This window comes from Camelus bactrianus, chromosome X, assembly GCF_048773025.1.
Source record: "Camelus bactrianus isolate YW-2024 breed Bactrian camel chromosome X, ASM4877302v1, whole genome shotgun sequence".
Classification (NCBI taxonomy): domain Eukaryota; kingdom Metazoa; phylum Chordata; class Mammalia; order Artiodactyla; family Camelidae; genus Camelus; species Camelus bactrianus.
In genome coordinates this window covers 86,971,608-86,993,374 of record NC_133575.1, presented here as the reverse complement: position 1 = coordinate 86,993,374, position 21,767 = coordinate 86,971,608, and the positions used below count along the sequence as shown (strand labels likewise).

General features: G+C 41.8%; 1 long non-coding RNA gene and 1 other non-coding gene across 4 annotated transcripts in view; one reads left to right on the top strand and one right to left on the bottom strand.

Annotated features, from left to right (window-relative positions):
• Positions 1-11,828: 11,828 nt before the first annotated feature.
• Positions 11,829-21,767, bottom strand: part of LOC105075858 (solute carrier family 25 member 53) — a 38,376-nt gene continuing 28,437 nt past the window's right edge. For 2 of the 3 annotated variants that reach the window (XR_012504793.1, XR_012504794.1), the window contains exon 3: positions 11,829-14,386. This is a non-coding gene — a long non-coding RNA (solute carrier family 25 member 53). Of the gene's footprint in view, positions 14,387-21,582; positions 21,719-21,767 lie in introns of those variants that run through there. The other variant, XR_012504795.1, reaches the window with a different exon arrangement.
• TRNAA-AGC (transfer RNA alanine (anticodon AGC)) lies at positions 14,880-14,952 on the top strand. The gene has a single exon. It is a non-coding gene; the product is annotated as a tRNA-Ala (tRNA).

The following is a 21,767-nucleotide window of genomic DNA, read 5'->3' as shown; positions in this document are numbered from 1 at the left end:
GCTTGGCCTACAGTTGACACTTAGATAAATGCCCATCTTTAGATTGAAGTAGTAAATTCATGATACAGTGGAATTTTTGGACAGCAGCACCACCCAGTGTCTATGTTGGGAGAGAAAAGTGAGGATCCAGTGAGACTCCACCTGAAAGAACAAATCTTCAAGGTCATCTTCTGGATATTCACCCAGAACCATGGAGCGTTGAGGTAAAATGGAGATAGGGCTATGTCTTTAGCCTGCACCCCATATTCTCCATATGGCTCACATATGGTGCTAGAAATCCATATAGATCAGCAATCACTCTCTCAAGGATTTCTCAGGCCTTCCCACCTCTCCCCAATCCCTTTTCTATACTCTTCTAGCATGTTGTGCTAACTTCAGAGTTGTATTTGTTTTCTGGAGGAACTTTTAAAACAGAAAGGCATACTTGTTCAACAAAGAATATTCATTGAGTACCTACAACATTCCAGGCATTAAATATAACAAACACCAGTGTTTCCACCACTGAGATTTAGATGTTGTTAATATTTAGGTATATTTACTTTGCTCTTTTATTTTTTTAGGAATAAAAACGTTGCAGAAAAGTTGAGATTTCCTTGACCTTCACTCCATTTCCATTCCCCTCCCACTTCCCCAGAGTTATTCCTGTCCTGAATGTGATATGTAGTTTTCAGCCCATTTTTCTATCATTACAGATTGGTGTGATCTGTTTCCAGGAGCAATATGGAGCATTTTGTGGACCAGTGCTCCAGGTCTGAGACTGAATTTCCACATCACTTGGGGTCGACAGGAAGTCCTCCACACCCACCTCCCCCTCCCTAGCCCAAACTTCAAAGTCTATCTTCAGTCTATCTGCCTCAAATCCCTTAGAACTTATCTAATAATTATGTTTATCCCCATTTGTGCCAGTCACCACAAGAACCCTAAGATCCCCATGACACCCCTAACTCCTACATTCTAATTTTCATAAGGCTATGACCACATTCTCTCTTTAGTTTACTTCTCACACCCCTTCCCTACTCCTAAAATGCAATTTGACCTTAATAATTCTTCTGTATCCTCACTCTCTTCTCTGAATGTGCCCTTCATTGTCTTGTCCTAACAGAAGCCAGGCTCTTCCCTGAGGACTCTATGTCTCCTGAAGTCCAGTCAAGAGGAAGAGATGATTTTTCTCTCCCAGAACCATTGTACCACAGAGCCTGAAGTTCCAGTAAATGTTTTCCATGCTTCTCATTGCTGCCTATAGAACATCCTTCTCCCACATCCCTGAAAACCTCCAGCTTCTGACAGCTATGTCACCAACTAGCCTTCATTGTGATCATCTACCAACTTCACTGTTCCCCTCCTTTATTTCTCAAAGATTTTAGCTCCTGAAACTAAGTCACTCCAAATGGTAGTAGTCCTGTCTTAATTCCTGGTGAGTTCAAGAATGATCATTCTGATACACTGGCTCCCTCAGTTCCTTGAACGTTTCTCCTCCATGACATTGACCTTGACCCCGACCCCAACTCAGCTACTCACTCTCATGGCCATATCATAGCCCTTGTCATAGCAATTATGGCAACCCCTCTATAATCTCAATTTCAAACATCCCTTTCTATGACTATCTTCTCCTCTTTTTCCAGATCACTCCCTTTGGTACCCAGTCCCCACTCTCTTTGAGCCTCGCCAGAATCTCCAGACCATTGGTCTTACCAGATTTCACCATCTCTCTTTCCTTTATTGTCTTCTCTTTCCTCCTTCCCTAGCTCAAATGTCATGCTCAGTCTTTACAATCACTCATTGTCATATACCCTCCACTCTCCTGCCCCTCTCTCACTTTGTATTGCTTCCCTGGCAAAATCATAACTCTAGCTAAGTCCAAATACACTTCAAAGAACCTGAACCCACACAGGTAAACCTGACTGGAGGAATACACAACCACAAACTTTTGAATTTTGATCTCTCTGCGGGCTAGCGGTATGTGGTATGACACTCTCTCGTGATGCTGGACAGCAGCAGAGAGCCGCAGCTCCCAGTCAGCCACGTGATCACGGGGTGAACGACTGATACCAACACACTTCCAATCATTCTGTACCTATTCGAACATTCTGTTTCTCACTTTCAGTACAGCATTCAATAAATGACATGAGATATTAAACACTGTGTTATAAAACAAGTTTTGTGTTAGATGATTTTGCTTAACTGTAGGCTAATTAATGTAAGTGTTTGAGCACGTTTAAGGCAGGCTAGGCTAAACTATGATGTTTGATAGGTTAGGTGTATTTAATGCATTTTTGACTTACAATATTTTCAACTTACAATGGGTTTATCCAGATGTAATCCTATCGTAAATTGAGGAAGATCTATAGATCATTTTCTCTCACAATCTCTCTCTACCATCTCTCGCCCGCTTATCTCCAACATCATCGATGTTGTGCTCTCTACCACGTTGTTTCTGTCAGGATACCTTCATGCTGTTGTTTCTTATCTTCATATAAATACATTCTCATCATTATATATGGATTATTCTATATATATTCTCTTAATTCCACTTTCCACACTTGCTATCATCCCATTTCTTTACTCCCCTTTGAAGCAAATCTCTTTTACAGATATATGTAATCTACATCACCATGTGTAATATTTGAACATGAATATTTGAAGACATTGTTTGAATCAGGGTTCCTGGTCTAAGACCACATTCCCTTAGGCCTTCTACCTACATCAATCTGGTGTCCAGAGGGAGCCTCACAAAACCTTCTTTTCCTAGCCCCTACCCTCTCTGTGTGCTCTCCACCTCACTCACTCTGCTCCAACTATGGCCTCTTTCCTGTTCCTCAGACAAGTCACACTCACTGCTTCCAAGGGCCTTTTTAATATCTGTTCCACTTTCATGAACATTCATCCCTCAGACATCCACTTGGACTACTTCACCCTTTTGTAATATTTGTCTTATTCACTGTTTCCAAATTTTCTCCTCCTATTCTCATTTGAATACATTCCCATCAGCGCCCCACCTCCACTGCTCCACTGAAATTGCTCTTGTCAAGGTCATGAATAAATTCCACATTGCTCAATCCAGTGGTCAGTTCTTAGTACTTGTCTTACTTGACCTATCAGCAGCACTGGCACAGCCAATGAGCCCCTCCTGCTCAGTTCATTTTCTTCACTTGGCTTCCAGGATCCCACACTCTCCTGGTTTCCTCTGACCTCACTCACTGCTCCTTCTCAGTCCCTATTACTGGCTCCTCCTCTCCTCCCAGACCTCTTAAAATGGGAGTGCCCCTGGGCTCAGTCCTTGTTCTCATTTCTACACTCCCTTGGTTATCTCTTCCAGTCCAATGCTGTAAAACCATTTCTATACTGACAACTCCTAAATTCATGTCTGCAGATCAGATCTGTATCCCAAACTGCAGTCTAATATATCCAATTGCCTACTCAGCACCTCTTCTCAGATGTCTAATGGACATCTCAAACTCAAAATGTCCCAGATTGACTTCCTAATTTTTTCCCCCAAACCTGCTTCTCTTATGGCCATTCCCACCTCAATTGATGGCAGTTCTATCAGTTCATATGCTCAGGGCCAAAATCCTGACATTATCTTGAGTTCTTCCCTTTCTCTCCCACTGCACATTCAATCTATCAAGAAATCATTTTGATTCAACCTCAGAATGTATTCAAAATCCAACCACTTCTCACCATACCCATTGCTACATATAAGATCTAATCCACCATTATCTCTCATCTGATAACTGAAATAGCTTTCTAACAGATCTCTCTGTTTTTATCCCTGATCCTCTATGGTACACTCTCTACACAAAAAAATTAAGTGATCATTTAAAAATATAAATCAAATTCTTGTACTTCTCTGCTTAAAATCCTGAAAAGATACCCAGTTCCACTTAGAGTGAGAGCCAAAGTCCCTACAAAAGCCCTACATTTTCCATCTTTCCACTATACCTCTCACCTCCCTACCTGCTCTCTTCCTCACTCACTCTGTCCAGTCTGTATTCTCCTTACTGTTCATCAGACAAGCTAGGCTCACTGTTGCCATAGGGCCTTTGTAATGTCCCTGTGCAAGGAGAGCTCTTTTCCAAGTTATCCATTTATTTAAACTCTTTCACCTCCTTCAAGGCTCATTTCATTGAGGCCCACCTAAACTATGCTATTTAATACTGCAACCTGCCCATCCCTGTCCTACCTGCCTTACCTTGCTCTGCTTTCATCACTAACACACTATACAACTTATTTACTTGCTATGCTTATTGCTTTATTTCAGTCTTCCCCCATGGAATGTAAAGTCCATGAAGGCAAAGCTCTCTGTTTTGTTCACTGATTCCAAGTACCTAGAATTGTGCACAAAATGAAGATCTGTTAAATGAATGATTTTCTCGTGATTTTTGCATCACAATAAATTATATCACATTGTGTGTAATTATCTACAACTTGATTTTTTTCACCCAACATTATGGTTTTTTAGATTTATCCATGTTCATACTGCAACATATGTACATCCATTTTAATTGATATATAGTAGTCCATTATATGAATAGTTTACTTATGCATTTCCATTCTTGTGGACATTTAAGTTGCTTTTTTTCTATTATAAACAATGCTGCAATTAATAGTCTTTTTATAGCTTCCTATTATTCTATAAACATGTTCCCTAGAAGTGAAATTGCTAAATGACAGATTATGTGCATCTTCAACCTCTCCAGACATTGCAAAATAGCTTGCCACAGTAACTGCACAAATTTACACATGTATCAACTGTAGAAAAGTCCCCACTTCCCTCACATTCTTACAAATAAGTATTTTTAGATTTCTTTTTACCAGTCTAATGGGTGAAAATGAGTATCTCTCTAGTATTTGAATCTTCTTTTCCCAGAGTATTTCATGAGATGAGCATCTTTTTATGTTTTCTGGCCATACATATTTCCTCTTCTATGAATTACCTTTTGATATCCTTTACCCGTTTTTCTTTTGTTTGTCCTTTTACTATTGCTTCTGATGGGTGCTTTACATATTCTATATTCTAATTATTGGTCTGTAATATATTTTGCAAAAGTTTTTCTGCATTCCTATTTTGGTGGCTTACAACAAGTAGAACTGGAATAAATCTGAAGGAAAAAATGACTTTTGGTACACATGTAACTCTACTGGTAAAAGCCACGTATAAGAAAGTATCCTTAGTAGGCAGGTTTTCAAAAGGTTTTGTTTAAGTATCATATACATACAGAAAAATAGACGTATCTTAAGTGTACATCTTGATGAATGTGAACAAAATGAAGACACCCACATAATCAGCCTCCAGATCAAGACTGGAAACACCACCAGTCCCCCTAGAAGCCTCTCTTGTGTACCCTTTCAGTGACTGTGACCAAGAATGGTAACCCCTGTTCTGAAAATTAGTTTTGTCTCTTTTGTATTTTAAGTAAATGGAATCATTGAGTACATATTCTTCTGTGTCTGGCTTTTTTTGCTCAACATTAGGTTTATAAGATTCATCCATATTGCTATGTGTGTTGTCATGTGTTCTCCTTTATGTACCGGGTTCCAATGTATGAATATACTACAATTTATTCATTCTGCTGTTGATGGACATTTGGGTTTTCCCATTTGGGGGTATTACAAATAGTGCTGTTATGAGCACACTTATGCCTTTTAATGAATATACATATGCACTTTTCTTGGGCATATACCAAGAGGAGCTGCTGGTCATAGGACATGCATATGCTCCGTTTTAGGAGCCAATTACTGCTTGCCTTTTGACCTTAACTTTGCTTCTTATGTCTTTTACTATATAGTTTTCATGGAATCAAATGTATCAGTCCTCCTTCAAAACTTGTGTTGTTATGTTTTGTTCGGGAAATTCTTCTCTACTCTGAGGACATTATGATTTTTGTCTACACTTTTAACTGGTTTAAATTTGGTTGTGTACTTTAGGTCTCTCTTATATCTGGAATTTATTTTGTATAAGGCGTGGATCTAGATATTTTTAAGGAAGGCCAGTTGTCAATCATATTTATTACATTGTCCATCTTTTCTCCACTCTTTTGCTGTGTCACACTTTTCATAAACCAATTTGCCATATGTGCCTTTTCCAATTTTGTAATCGATTTGTGAAATTCCACAAAAAAAATGGGCCTGTTAATATTTTGATTGGAATGATTTACGGATTAATTTGAGATGAATTGCTAACTTACTGACATGAAGTCTTCCCATACATAAATACAGTATTGTTGGGAGAGACAGTCCACCATTGGCCCTGAGCATCTCTCCATGTTCTTGCTGAGTGTGCCAACATGCCAGTCCTTGACGACTGTTTATCTGAATCATTTCTTAGGGTCATGTTTGCAGTGGGGAACCGTGAGGGATGAGGAAGTATCTCCCCATAGACAAAGAGCAGGCTTACTTCTACTTTCCATAAAATCAATGGAACCTCCAAACTCATTGTTCCTCTCCTGTAATACAATCCACTGTGTGTGCAGCCATCCATAAGGGTCCTTTACATCATCCCTGTGGGACTTGGGGGGACATTAGGAACAGACAAACCAACATGAAGCTCTGGCTACTGCTTTTGTTGTCAACAATAAAGCCCTTTGTCTCTCACCCAAGATTCTCATATCTTATGCTAAAATCCATTAAAACACTGCAGGCTAATGTCTTAGCTTGTATATAGGTAAAATCCCCAACCCTGTGCAGGTCTTGACAAGTATATTTCTTTACTTTCAGGTATTTTTAAAAATTTCCTTTAGTACAATTTTATACTTTTATGCATAATGGTTTGTTCATCTTTGTTAGCTATCTTCTTAACTGCCTTATAGATTTTGGGGCTACTGTGAATGAGTTATTTTTTCTACTGAATTTTCTAATTGGTTGTTGAATTCTATATCCTTTTTACATGTCACTCGTTTAGCTACTCATATGGAATAATGTAGTGTATGATAAATTAGATAATTCTTGTGACGCTTTCATATAGTACCAGGCACAGAGCATGCATTCAATATATAGTAATTCTTATGAGTGGTAACTCTGTTTCATCCATCCCTCTGGTATTAATTCTCAAGTCAATCAAAACACACTCACTGTATATCCACAATGTGTAATGGATTGTATTAGGTATCATGGAGAACACAAAGATGAATAAGATCCTACCTCTACCCGCAGTGACCTGCAGGTAACGGATATAAAATATGTACACAAATAATCATAAGGGAAGGCAGATTCTCTCTGGCCCTCCATAGCATGAGGATGTTGGACCATGGTCACCAAGATTATTTCCAAGTCTAACATTATGATTCTATGACTTCTATGATTGTAAGTGCTACATCAAGGGTACTAAATACCAGGGGAGAGTGGAAAAGAAGTTAAATCTAATTCTACGTGGGATAGTTGGGGATGCCTGCATAGAGGAAATGATATTTGAATTGTGTTATAAGAGATAGGTATCATTTGGTGAGGGAAGAAATGGAATTGCATGCAGAGAGAAAAATAAGAAGAAAAGGAAATGTAGGGCACACTCGGGGAATACCCAGTCGTCCTCTATGGTTGGAACAGCAGGATGCATATTAACTCTGGGATTCCTATAAGATATTTTAGTGGAAATGTCAAGGAAGCAGTTAGATACAGACATTTTGAGCTTTTCTGTGCTCCATCCCACAATTCCTCTCCATTAACATAGTATTTTGTTTAAGGTGAACTGTTCATTTTTTGAAAGCCTGATGAATTGTTGGCATCTTTATCGATAATAGTATATTAATCAATATATAATATATTACATTGACTATGTCAATATGAGGGAGAAACACATATAAATAGACTTCTTAAAACAGATATATATTCTCTCTTAAAACAAAACAGAAGAGCATTACCTATAAGAAACCTATTATGATCCCATTCCTGAGAATTCTCTTTACTGTTAGCAACTTTTAAAAATTCAGCAACTAACAAAAATCCAACAAAAGATATGTTAGACTCTATGTAAAATATTTTGAAACTTTGAGAAACATTAAAATTAGAGTCTCAACCATTATTTTTGCTTACATTAAAGTTCAACAGTTACTTTTGCTAAAATTAAAATCTCAACATTAATTTTTGTAGAAAATAAAATCTCAGCATGTATTTTTGTAGATATTGATAAGAACAGTTAAGAAACTCTTGATGAGAACAGAATGAGGTGGGAAGACTTTCCCTATCAGATATCAAGGCTCATTACAAAGCTATAGTAATTAAGGCAATATCATATTGGAAAAAGATTAGACAAACAGACCCGTAGAACAGAACGGAGAAGCCACAAATAGTCCTAAGAACACATGAACACTTGATATTTGACAGAATTGGCAGTGTGAATGAGTGGGGCAAAGAGAGCTTTTTCAACAAATGACATGGGGCAACTGGGTATTTGTAAGGAGAAAAATGAAATTGGGCATCTATTCTATCACTCTACACAAAAATTAACTCCAAATATATTAAAGACTTAAGTGTAAAAGGCAAAACTATAGAAAATTTAAATGTTAATATAGGTGAATATTTTCATGATGTTGGGTAGGGAAGGATTTCTTTGAAAAGACACAAAAAAGCACTATGCCTAAAGAAGAAAAGATTGGTAACTTTAGACTATATTATAATTAAGAACTTCTGTTTATTGAAAGAAATCATCAAGAAATGATCAAAAATAAGAGACAAACTGGAGAAAGATATATGCAACATATATAAAGAACAAAGGACTAACGTTAAACTATATAAATAACACCTACAAATTATTTTTTTAAAGGCACACTACCCAACAGAAAAAAAAACTTGCCAAATGTCTTGAATAAATACTTCACAAAATAATAAATCTTAATGTCCAGTAGGCATATGAAAAGATGCTCAACATCATTAGTAATCAGGAAAATCAAATTATGAGAGGCCATTTTACACCCACCAGATTGGCAAAAATTTTGAAGTTTGATAATACCAAATATTGCCAGCAGGTGGAGCAATGGAAACTGTCAGACTCCTAGTAAGAGCGTAAATTGGTAAACAACATTAGGAAAAGTTAGTAATTAGAAAAATTTAGGGGGAGGGTATAGCTCAAGTGGTAGAGCACATGCTTAGCATGCATGAGGTCCTGGGTTCAATCCCTGGTACCTCCTCTAAAAATAAATAAATAGACCTAATTACCAACCCCCCCCAAAAGAAATTTAAAGAAAAAAATTAAGCATCATCTAGTAACGTTGAAGATGCCCATACCCTATAAACGAGCCATTCCACTCTTAGGTAAATATCCTAGAGGTATCTGTATTTATACACTCTACCAAGAATATTCATGGTAGCCCTGTTTTATAACTCATGGTAGCCCTGTTTTGTAACAGTCAAAAATGGGAAAAAATCAGAATGCCCCTCAAAGTTATCATGGATAATTTGTGGTATATTCATACAACAGTGCATACAAAAATAAAAGGGAAATAACCAAATAGCAGTGAGATACCTCTAATACAGCTATTAGAATGCCCAAAATTTGGAACACTAACATCAAATGCTGACAAGGATGTCGAGCAGCAGGAACTCTCATTCATCGCTGGCGGGAATGCAAAATGGTACAGCCACTTTGGAAGGCAGTTTCGCAGTTTCTTACAAAACTAAACCGTATGCTTTCTATATGGTCCAGCAATTGTGTTCCTTGGTATTTACCCAAAGGAGTTAAAAACATGTCTGCACAAAAACCTACACACAGAGGTTTATAACAGCTTTATTCATAACTACCAAAACTTGGAAGCAACCCAGATGTCCTTCAGTAGGTGAAGGTATAAATAAACTGTGATAAATCCTGATGATGGAATATTATTCAGCACTAAAAAGAAATGAGCTTTCAAGCCACAGAAAGACATGGAACAACCTTATATGCACCTTACTAAGTGAAAAAAGCTGATCTGGAAAGGCTACATACTGTATGACATTCTGGAAAAGGCAAAACTATGAAGATGGTAAAATATAAATGGTTGCCAGAGGTGGGGCAGGGGGATGACTAGGCAGAGCACAGAGGATTTGAAGGGCAGTGAAATTACTCTGTATGATACTATAATGGTGGAAACATGTCCTTATACATTTGTCCAAACCCACAGAATATACAACACTAAGAGTGAACCCTAAGGTAAACTACAGACTTTGGGTGACAATGATGTAGCAATATAATTTCAGCAATCGTAGCAAATGTACCACTCTGGTGGGGGATGTTGATAATGGGAGAGGCTATGTACGTGTGGGAACAGGGGATATATGGGAACTCTCCATAACTTCCTCTCAAATTTGCTGTGAACCTGAAACTTCTCCAGAAAACACTTTTTTGAAGTAAATTTATCACAATTTAGAAAAACAAAATAACTACAACTACCTGCAAAAACATGGATGAATCTCACAAATAATGTGAAGGGAAAGAAGACAGTCACAATTGCAAATACATAAAGTGTATAAAGTTCAAATATCTGTAAAACAAAACTGTGTTGTTTAGGGATGCCTGTATGGAAGATAAACCTATAACGAATGGTAAAGAAATGATATCATAATAGTCAGGATTGGGGTTACCTCTGGGATGGGTGGATGGGTGGAGGAATGTCATCAGTGGGGGCCCTGGGGTGCAGGAGGAGTAGGGTGTGAGGGGCATCAAGGTGTCCCATTTCTGGTCTTGGGTGGTCATTATATGGGCGATAGCTTTATAAATATTCTTTTAACTGGCAGTTCTCTTCTGAATACTTCTCTGTTCCTAGAGTAATAGAAGGTAAGGTCTCCAACTGCGATTGAGGATGGGGGTGGAGTGTTGAAGATTTGAGGAAAAGGAAGATAGTATGAAAGAAACAGAGAGAACACTGGAGAGTGAACAGAATAGAGAAATACAGTATTTTTTACATTATTCTTTTAGGAAAATTTCACCTTTTAAATCAAGCTTTTTGTCTCCTGTATAACATTATTTTATTAACTTCAATATACTATACTATATGCAGTTATTGGAAACATGTAGTTACATTATAATGCTATCTAATGTTTAAAAATAAATGTTGAAAGCAAAATTAAGTCTTAATAAACCATATAATTACAGTAATAGTCATAATACATTACTTATTTATTATTTCACCTTGAGCTTTAGAAAGCTGATGTAGTTTATATTTAGACAAAATTACACGGGGCTTATACAGGGATTTTTATTCTTTTTCTTCAACTTTTATAACAACTAATTTTAGTGTTAAATTTTACATTTTATAAATTTTAAACAGACAGAGGTATTTATTACCTCATTTTATTGATTTCAAGTTTATCCCCTTCTTTCCAGCTTAAAAACCAAAGCCATTAGCTGAGTAATGATTTTTTGTAAACATTTCCTTCATTCTGAGAGCTGGCCTTGAAATATAACTAGCTGTTCTTTGATTTTTTTCTTCCCTTATGCGGATTTATTGCTCCCCATCCTTGAATCCCCAAGCAGAGAGTATTGTCTGTCCCAACCTGTCCAGGTCTGCACGTGGGTACTCATCTGCAGCTGTTCTGGACCAGTCATTTTCTCTTGATCTTGCTGGCAAAGGCTTTCTGATCGCAGATCACCTGGAGCTATGTCTTCAATTGCTGTGCTATTCAGTGAGGAATTCTCACTGCTAAGATATATAAATGACAATTTTGGTTTGGTAAAGAGGTACAAGTGGAGGTCATTGCATGATATAATCCATAAAAGCAAAACTGCAACATATGCCACCTTGGAAATCCTCAAAATTCCAGAGTTGAAACAAATCAGAGAGTTGGGCAATGTGTCTCTGTGAAATTTCAGTTCCAGTTCCAGTGTTGCTAACAGTAAACATCAATAACACAAACTCATCAGATGTGTCAGTTGAAAATCATTGTTTAATTATTGTTGTTATTATCATCAGCATCATTATCATTAGCACACAAAAGTAAACTCACTGATAAAACAAAAAGGACACCCCAAAGGCAGGTGTTTTGATGACAGTGAATCAATAACATTATCTTCATGTACAAGGGACAGCACCCTGAGGATAAAGACCATATCACAGCTTGATAATCAATTCAGTAATTCAGCCAACATTATTGAGCACCTAGGCACCATGGGAGATTTAAAACTGCGTAGAAGAATCCCTGCTTTCAAGGAGTTTTACAGTCTAGTAGGAGGTATTGAAGAACATCAAGAACACAGGATCACATGAGATCAGTGACATAATGGAATCAGTGCTATGTATGAGGGGCTAATGGCGATGGGCATCACAAGACACTAACATCACATTCAGTTGGGGGCCATCAGGAGACGCTCCTTAGAGAAGGTGGCATCTGAGCTGGACTTTGAGGAACTGGAAGGATTTTGCAGACTGGCATGTGGAGAATGGGTACTGCAGGTGGAGAAAATAGTGTGGGTCAAAAAAGCATGGCCATGAAAAAGTTAGTGGCATGCTTGGGGAGAGAACTAATAGTCCAGTTTGGCTGCTGTATGGGATCCATGTAAGTGGGAGTGGTATGGTAAAATGCTACAAGTTTGATGGGGACCATATTTTAAATGGCTCTGAATGACAGGCTAAGATTTCAGATCTTACATTTATGTCCTAGTAACCATATTTATCCCCAACAAGAAAATATGAAATTATTTATGAAGAGATACACTCATTCAAGTTTCGTATTTCTGAGGGAAACTCAAATGTTTCTAGGCAATATTATTATTGCCTTGCTATCAAAAACATCCCAGCATTTAACACCAAGCAATCTACAGAATGTTCTATGCTGCATGCAACTAAACCTCTTCTTTCAAAGTCTATTCTTTCTATCCATCCAGGGACCACACTTCTTCCCACTCCCACCTCCAGCCCCACAAGTTCTTGTGGCACCTGATCAGTTGAGGCAAGTCTAATTTAGGATTTCCAGCCACAACTGCTATCCTGAAACTTCTCAACCCACAGCCTTGAGAAGTGGGAGTGGTGGTGGTAGGAGCAGGGAACAATGTCGTGAAAATGCAGCCATCTGAGAAAGTCTATGAAATCCCCGTCCTACGAGTCAAGCTTAGTTCTCTGAAATTGGAATTCCTGGTCCTCCGTCCAGTTTGGTCCGGCGGCCAACTGGAGGGGCCCCAGAACTCACAGTGCCTAATTAAAGGCATCTTTTAGAATTTCCTCTTATTGTCAAGGAATTCCTTAAAGGAATGACATTCCATCTGGGTTCTGAGTTACTTAAAGGTTTCCTGGGTCTGAGGCCATCGCAGCTGTGGATAGACTGGGGTAAATTTCTCTTTCTAACCAAGGAACCCTGTTGGGCTTTGTCTTTGTCCAACAGGTTGGTAGTTGGGAACTTCTCCAGTGCACTGACAGTTCAAAGATGTTAAGGAATAGCTGTATTAGGTGACCAAGTCAAAGAAGTAAGCTATTTAAACCAACCCAAGAAGGCTTAGAATAACAAAATTGCCAAGGCCACACTTCCTACAGCTAGTCAGTCTTGCAGCTCTTTCCTGGAATGAAACCTCCTCAGCAGGAAGTCATGGATAGCAGTGGTGAGGCCCCATGTCACGCTGGACCTTAGGATGACCAGGGAACCCCCACGGTAGATCAGGAACAGCTTTCGGCCCCGAGTGTCCCACACGTCCTGGACAGAGGCCCACAGACTTGGCATGCTCTGCCAGCCAATATGGGACTGCATATTGGCAACTAGCACGATTAGAGGATACAGAACCAGGCAGGTGATTGTTCCATTGATACTCCCAGACACCAAGGCAGGCACCCAATGGGGCAGGCCTTGCTTTGCCAAGCCCTCCTGGATGGGGTCCTTAAAGGAGAAATACAGAGCACTCCCCAGGCTGTTCCTGAGAAGGACAGGCCAGAAACCTCGATAGTAACCCAGCGACAGCCGCCCCCAGAGCCCGTAAGAGTGGAATTCCTTGAGAATGCTGAAGGTGCTGGGAAAGCGAGCTTGCTTGCGACCATCCTGAAGCACATTTTGCACCCTCTCAAAGGGGCTGAGGGCCACAGCCTCCACCACCCCAGACATGAGCCCTGCAGCCCAGCGGTGTCCCAGGGAGTGTGGCCCAACAGGGGAGAGAGAGCAGAGCAGGCTATCGTAAGTCCCAAACAGCAGAGTCCCTTGCAACGTCTTGGAGAGAAGAGGCGGGTAGATTCCCCGGTAGAAGTATTGAGGGCCTTCATGCCAAAGCTGTCGCACAGCCTCCGACACCGCCACGGCATGGATCTGTTGCCGGAACACAACCTTATAGATAGGAAAGGTCAGAAAAGTAGACATAAAGTTGGAAACGGCCCCGAGGGCATAGGCCTGGGAGGGCCAGCTTTTCTTTCCTGGAGCCTCTGCTCGTGTCCAGTGCTGAAGTTCCTTCCCGGGAGAGTGGTTCTGTTCCCCCATGCTGAAGACACCTGGGTGCAGGGGGAAGAAACTGGCAAGAGTGGAAAAAAGAGGTTAGACTGACCAATCAAATCTGTTGGTGAGCATTTTCATTGCTCAGTTTAGAAACAGAGTCCCAGGAAACTCAGTTCTAAGGAAACAAGCAACTCTTTGGGCCAGTTTCTGAGAAACAGGCACGCTCTTAAGAAAGAATTCATCAAACTTAAATTAACAAAGGCAGTGAGCTCACCGACACAGAAAACAAACTTATGGTTACCAAAGGGGAAAGGGATAAATTAGGAATTTGAGATTACGAGATAGACACTACTATATATAAAACAGATAAACAGCAGGGACCTCTTGTACAGCACAGGGAACTATATGTCCAATATCTTGTAATAACCTATAGTGGAAAAGAATCTGAAAAAGAATATACATGCACACACGAACACACATATATATGTATATATAGCTGAGTCATTTTGCTGTGTACCTGAAACACTGTAAATCAACTATACTTCAATTTAAAAAGTAAAAACAAGGAGGGAGGGTATAGCTCAGTGGTAGAGCACGTGCTTAGCATGCACGAGGTCCTGGGTTCAATCCCCAGTACCTCCATAAAAATAAATAAATAAACCAATAAACCAAATTACCCCCCACCAAGGAAAAAAAAACAGAAAAATAAAAAATAAAAACAAAGGCAGTTAGTTTTTCTGCACAGAGCCACCTCTTCAGTGTTTTTCTGACCCCCCAAATATTCTAATATTCAAAGAAGGTTGAGGATTGAAAAAAATCAAATTTGGGAAGGAGGGCTCCAAAACCTTACTGTATTCAGTCTTCACTACATGAAATTTTGCATTTGATAAACTGCTGAAATAATAAGCTGCTATTCCCTTTCTGAAATGTGGCACTCTCCTGTAGACACAGTACAGCATTCAACAGTTATAGTCCAGTACTTTTCTCTAAAAGTTGGTAGTAAATTTAGGGAGTGGGGAATCTCTTTGCCTCTCTTTTTGTAGATTCCTGACGATGTTGTAGCTGTTTCATGGCAACACCCCGCCCCCCTCTCCTAATTGAGGAACAGAAAGAGTAGCTGTTCCTGGAAGTTTAGCACCAAAAGGCTCTGTACCTGGCAGTTTCCAAGCTTAACCTTGTAGACCTGTAGCTATATAACAGAGCTGGGGTTCTCAATCTACATACTATTGAAATTCTGGGCCAGATAATTCTTTGCCAGAGGTTCCTGCCCTGTGCATCATACAATGTTTAGCAGAACCCTAGCCTCTACTCGCTCAAAACCAGCAGCACAAACTGTGACCTACCCAGCTATGACAAACAAAAATAGCTATAGACATTGCCATATGTCTCCTGGGAGGAGGGTATAATCGTCCCTGGTTCACAACCACTATACTAGAGGGAAGAGACAGTGCAAGGACTCCAAACTCTCCCACCCCAGAATGGTCTGGGAGCAGACAGAGTAGTATGAGAGATGATTGGGGAGCCAGGGAACAGGAAGGAAATTTGGGGTCAAGAAGAAATGAATGCTCATTGCAGATCTGAGAACCTGAGGGAGTTTGTCAGGAAGGGAATAGGGGTGAGAGGACAGGGTGTGCTGCATGGGAGATGGTGTGTGGAGGAGAGAAAGCACAGAGCTTTCTCTGTGTGTGGGTGGCAGGGGAGGGCACGACGACCGGGCAGGGGACTCAGCTAGATTTGCAGGAAGCCTGGTAGGATTCACAGACCCAGAGGTTTCACACAGAACCCTGCGCTGTGTGGTCCCGAGGGGAGAGGGCGGTTGGGGCTCTAATTATGGGAGCAGTTGATGGCCTGTTCAGTAGCGACAACAGGGACACCGGGGTCCCCCGCCCTCCAGGCTGAGGCACTGAGGGAGGGGTAGAAGCCAGGCACTGCAAGAAGCCCACTGCAGCCTTCCCTGGGCTGCCACACCCAGAACCTGCCTTGACTTGCTTCTCCTTCCAGAATCACCCCCATCAGCTCCTCCCTGGCCTCCTGCTCCTGCTCCATCCGTGACTTCACAGTCTGACCTTACAACCCATGCACGCCCTCCAGCCACAGTGTCTGCAGGTGGAGGGGGTGGAGGCTCAGCCTCCTGTGCTCTGCCGTCACTCCTCCTCGACCCCCAGCAGTCCACGGGTGCTTTTAATCTCACCTCCTTAACCCTCAGGGCCAGAAGGCGGCTGGGAGGGCTCCTCTGCCTTGGACCCTTCAGCTGAGAGCTGGCCAGGAGCAAAGGCTCGTGAGGCCCACTCCTGGTATTCCTCTGGGGCACTTTCTGGCCCCTGGCAGCCACCTCTATCTCTCCAGAGTCACAGGAGTCACAGACCCCCAGGGAGGAGGTAGCTCCACTCAGGCCCCCAATGCCACAGGGGATCCCAACATTACCCAGCTCTCCTACCAAAGATTTCTTCCCCAAGTTTTACTTGCACCTGCATAAGGATGAGTGGTGAGGGAAACATTTGTCACCTCTTCTAGTTCAGAGTATAGTAATGTTCCACTTCCTCCCCACATTTTCCTGAGTAACCTATAAACGTGTGTTGACTGACTGCATAAGGTAGGCTGACTTAGCAGAAAGAAAACTAGGCTAGAATTTGGCAGATCAGAATTCTAGGTGTCCATTCTATTATCAGTTTCTTGTGTGACCATTAGAAAGACATTGACACCTTGGAGCTTCATGCATCTCAGTTATAAAATGAGCAGACCGGGATGAATGCTCTCTAAGCATCCTCACGCTGTGCATGTGACAGGGGGCTGACCAGGGGGAATTCGGGGCAGTATCTGATAGAGGAATTGTCCATTTCCATCCCTGATTCCTTCTGCCGTTTTTGCCCATGATTTCCCGGGATTAAAAGTGAACAATAATTTAGAAATATTTTACCTTAAATATGGAATTCATCATTTTATAAATCTAATTCTTCCAGTTTTCTGGGGGAGGGGAGTCTACTTTTCTCCCATGTATTTTTCTGTTAAGATGCCAGGCTTTGGGGACAGACAGACCTGAGCCTGGGTCCTGCCTCCACCACTTGCTTGGTTTTGTGACCTTAGGCAAGATGTTTCACTTGGTCTTGGTTTCTTCAGCTACAAAATAGGGACAACAGACCTCCCTCAGAAGGTTGTTGCAAAGATCACAAAATAAAATGAGATAAAGTGGTTGACCATCCACGGCATGGTGGCCTCAATAAACAGTATTTTTTTTTAACAGAGACTTATTTATTTATTTATTTTTAGAGGGGATCCTGGGGACTGAACCCAGAACCTTGTGTATGCTAAGCATGCACTCTACCACTTGAGCTATACCCTCCTCCCCAACCAGTATTTTTTTTTAAAGACACTTCCTGACCTCACCATCTGTCTCCACAGAGCATACGCTCCTGCAGGACTCTCTCAGCGCCAGAGGGAAGTGGTTTGGTGGGACAAATCCTATGTTCACGTGGGAGGCAAGGAAGACCTTTCTCCTGTGAATGCAAAGGTGTTATATACACAATCCTGGACAGACTGGCCTCTTAAAGGTGAATTCCAAAGTAGAGACCACAGAATGAGCCTGGAGTTGGCCTTGAGCACTTATCGCCTGGACCCTATGATAGGTCTCCTATGTTTACAGCCTAGTAAAGTGAGCCCAGGGGATTCCAGACTCCCCTGATCAGTCTAGTCTAGATGGACAACCTGTGTGACCACATCAGTATCTAGCCCCCCATTTATCCATTCATTCTAGGCATCCCTCAGCCAGTCCTTTGATCAGCTCACAAACACGTATTGATCTACGAAATCACTGTGTGTAAGTCACTGCGGAGCTAGAGATGAACAGACTTGGTACCTGCCCACAAGGGTCCGGGAATCTAGTGGAGGAGACAGGTCAATCATGAGCTAAACTCTACTGGAAGGTAGGATAAAGGGTACTCTAATCCAGGTCAGAGCAGAAAGACAAGAGCAATTCATTCCACCTGGGATAGGGAGTGGCCAAAAATTTTTTTTGAGGAGGGACATCTGACTATCCTTTACCAATGAGCAGGCTTCTGTTAGGTGGAGGTGTCAGGGCAAGAGTTCTGGACTGAGGAAGATGCCTAAGGCACAGATGCCTAAAAGCCTGAGTGGTACCCGGCTCTGGACACAGGCCGTGGGAAGGAGACAGAGCTGTTGGCTGACAGAGACTAGCCGAATCAGAAAGAGGGCCCTGTTTATTTTTCCCAGTGCAGCGCATTATAGCATAAAGATACAGGCTCTGGAATCAGACAGCCCTGGGTTTGGAGTTCACCATGCCACTTCCTAGCTTTATGATCTTGGCCAAGTCTCCTCAACATTCTGAGCCTCAGTATCCTTACCTGCAAAATGATTGTCATGAAAGTTGCATGAGATGAAGTACATAAAATGCTTAGTGTGGTACCTGGTATACGAGTTGCTCCGTAAGTTATATTAATTGTCTCATTAAAAAAAAGAGAGATCTCTGGAATATAGATAAGATTACCACCACATTCTTCTAAAAGTTGAAATCAGTCTAATGTACTGGGTCAACTGAAGAGTGCATTTTAAATTGCTTATCTGGAAGACAACAGAGAAGATGGGCCTTGGAGTCTGCCAGCCTTGGGCTGGAGTCCCAGTGCCTCCACTTAGAAGGAGTTTGGCCTTATACAAGTTACGTAACCTCCCTGAAACTCAGTTGTCCTAACTGCAAAATGGGATAACAATGTCTGTATCAGTGGCATTGCTGAGAACCTTAAATGAGGTAATCAACAGCAAGTTCCTGGCACAGAGGAGGCAGGCAGTGAAGGGCAGCTATTATTGTTTCAACTAAAAGCTTTATCTCCCTAATCTTCAGGCTTTTAAGATTTTTTTGTTGAAATTGGAAAATGTGCTCACATTACAGCCACGAATTGGAACACACTCCCATACATGAGGCCAGAGATCACAGATGCTCTGTATCTAACTGAAGTCAGCTTAGCATACCCTCCTCCCAGCCTTGCAAAAGAGATCCTGACTTTGTTCTAAGGGCCCAATCCAGGCTCATGTACCCAATCTGTTTCTTTTCACATTTTTTTGTCAGAGCTCTAAGATCTATTCTTTGTCCTGGGTGATCCCAACCCCACCAGGTCCAACTGCAGATCACCTACTTTGGCAATGCAGCCCATTTAAACACAGAACGAGAGTCTGCAAGAGACCCAGGGTCAGATGTCACGATGCTGGGGAGCAGGAGCAAGAGTCTGAAGGAAACCCAAGCGCTACTGCCAGCATCACCCCTGACTGTGTGAGGTGAGCCTTCTTCTCTATTTCCTCCACCCTCCAATCCCCCCGTGGTTCCATCCACAAAAAAGCCCTCAGGCCTCAGATGGAAGGTGCTTCATCTCCAAATTTGAATTGTTTACTCCAGGGAACTCTAGGTATTGAGGTAAGTCAAGAAGAAGGCAGAAAGGAGCAGGTGAAGTACCTTGGCAGGTTGAAGACCTCCCAACAGCTGTCAAAGGGCACAGTGTTCATTTGCTGCCAAGCATCAGGAGTGAAGAACCAGCCCTGCAGGGGGCCTCCCAACCACAATCTATGTAAGGGAAGTAAGATCTGCTCTTCAAGAACCAGAAATCATGGAAAATGGTGCAGATTTCTCTTTCACTGGCTTCACGGTCCATTCACTCTGGACAGCCCTACATGCCGTTTCCATGGAGTTGCTCCTTCTCTGAGGCCAGTGATGCCAAATTCAGCATTTAAGAGGTCCCCTCAAGAGCTCACAGAAGGGCAACCTAGCAACGTGTCCTCAAGCCAGGAAATGAAAGAGCTATCTATATCAGCGGCTGAGGGCTGTCGTTCGGGGGTTAGATCAAATTGTGTTTCGTTTCTCACACTTCTTCCTCAAGCACAAGTTGAAAGAGAAAAACGTTAGGAAGAAAGATTGTAGGGAGGTGGTCCTTAACTATTTCTGGACTCATCTGAAAATTTACAAAGCTATGAACTCCAAAAAATAAAGAGTTCAAATTCTAATCTTTGCAAACAATTTCAGGAAAGACCCTAGGTAGGAACCTCCGCTCTTGGAGTTAAATCTCACGACAGATACCTTGTGGACAGTTACACTGGCCACAGACCAATTGACTACTGCCCTCAGCATGATGTGGTGTTTTCAGAAGTGGTTCACAAACTTCTCTACACCTCAAAATTAACTACAGCACTGGTGAAAACTATCAATCACACTCTCCACGCCCAGTCCTAGTAAATCCAACCCCCCCAGAGGTGGGGTTCAGGAATTTGCATCTCTAACAAGTTCTTGAAAATGATTCTGAGGCAGCCAGCCTTGTACCCATACTTTGGTTAATAGCATAGATTCTGGTGTCAGAGAGACTTGGTCCAAATTTTGGCTTCACCTTGTAATTTTAGGCAACTCATTTTATCTCTCTGAGCCTTGTCTCCTTTGGGGTCATAAGCTGTAAAAATGTTTTTTTAAAAAAAGGCAGACAGCTTGTTGTAAAAAAAAAAAAAAAAGATAAAAGTATCTCAGTTTCCTCTTCTGTACAATGGGTACCATAAAAGTTGCCTACCTCTTCCCCCTCCCCTCTCCCCACTGTCTCCCCACCTCTCCCTCAGCACTACCAAGACACCAAGAAGCTGTTGAAATGGTTCGGGACCGCCCATGTGAAAAATACCCTCTAGGCAACTCAGGAGGATAAATAGTTGGCCTTTGGAGAACAACTGACTTAGGTGTAAAACCGGATACTGATACTTATTTGCTGTATGATATCGCGCAAGACGCCTAACCTCTCTGTGTCTGTTTACTCATTTGTAAAATGGAGATAATATTCCTTGCTCACTAATTCTATGTAGTTCCAAATGGACCTTCCCATCTCCCCTTTGGCTTTGGCTTTTCTTCATTAACCCTCAGTCTGAGAGGAGAGAATAGTGTTTACAAGGGGCAGCCCTTGAAATCAGACATATCGACTTGGGTGTGAGCTCTTAGCTCTGCACTTCCTAACCAGAGTGACTGAGTGCTTAAGTCCCCTCTCTGTTAAAAGGGCATACTGCTCCCTCCTGCACAAGGCTTCTGAGAATAAATGAGATGTCCGCGCAAGTGCATTTGCACGGAGAAAGCGCTCAGTAAATCTTTTTCCCCCTTCGCCCTATACAAAGGTAAGGAACTCTTATTGTTCACTTGATTTCTGTCCCACCTCGTGTTTAAGGCATCCGGTCTCAAAGCGCGGAGGACAGCAGAGGTGGAAGGGGAGAGGAAGAAAGAAAGCAAGGGGGAAGCAGCAAACTCACGGGTAAAATGCAAATCGGCCCGGTCCGTGAGTCCGAGCTGCACTTGACACCGCACCGGCTCCCGCGCTCGTGTGCCGCAGCCCCCGCAGGCCGGCTCCCCCCTTTTTGCTAGCAATGGCCTCGGGCCGGAGGCTGCGCGGGGAGGCCGCCCCCGCGCCCCGCTGATTGGCCGTGCCGCCCCGCTC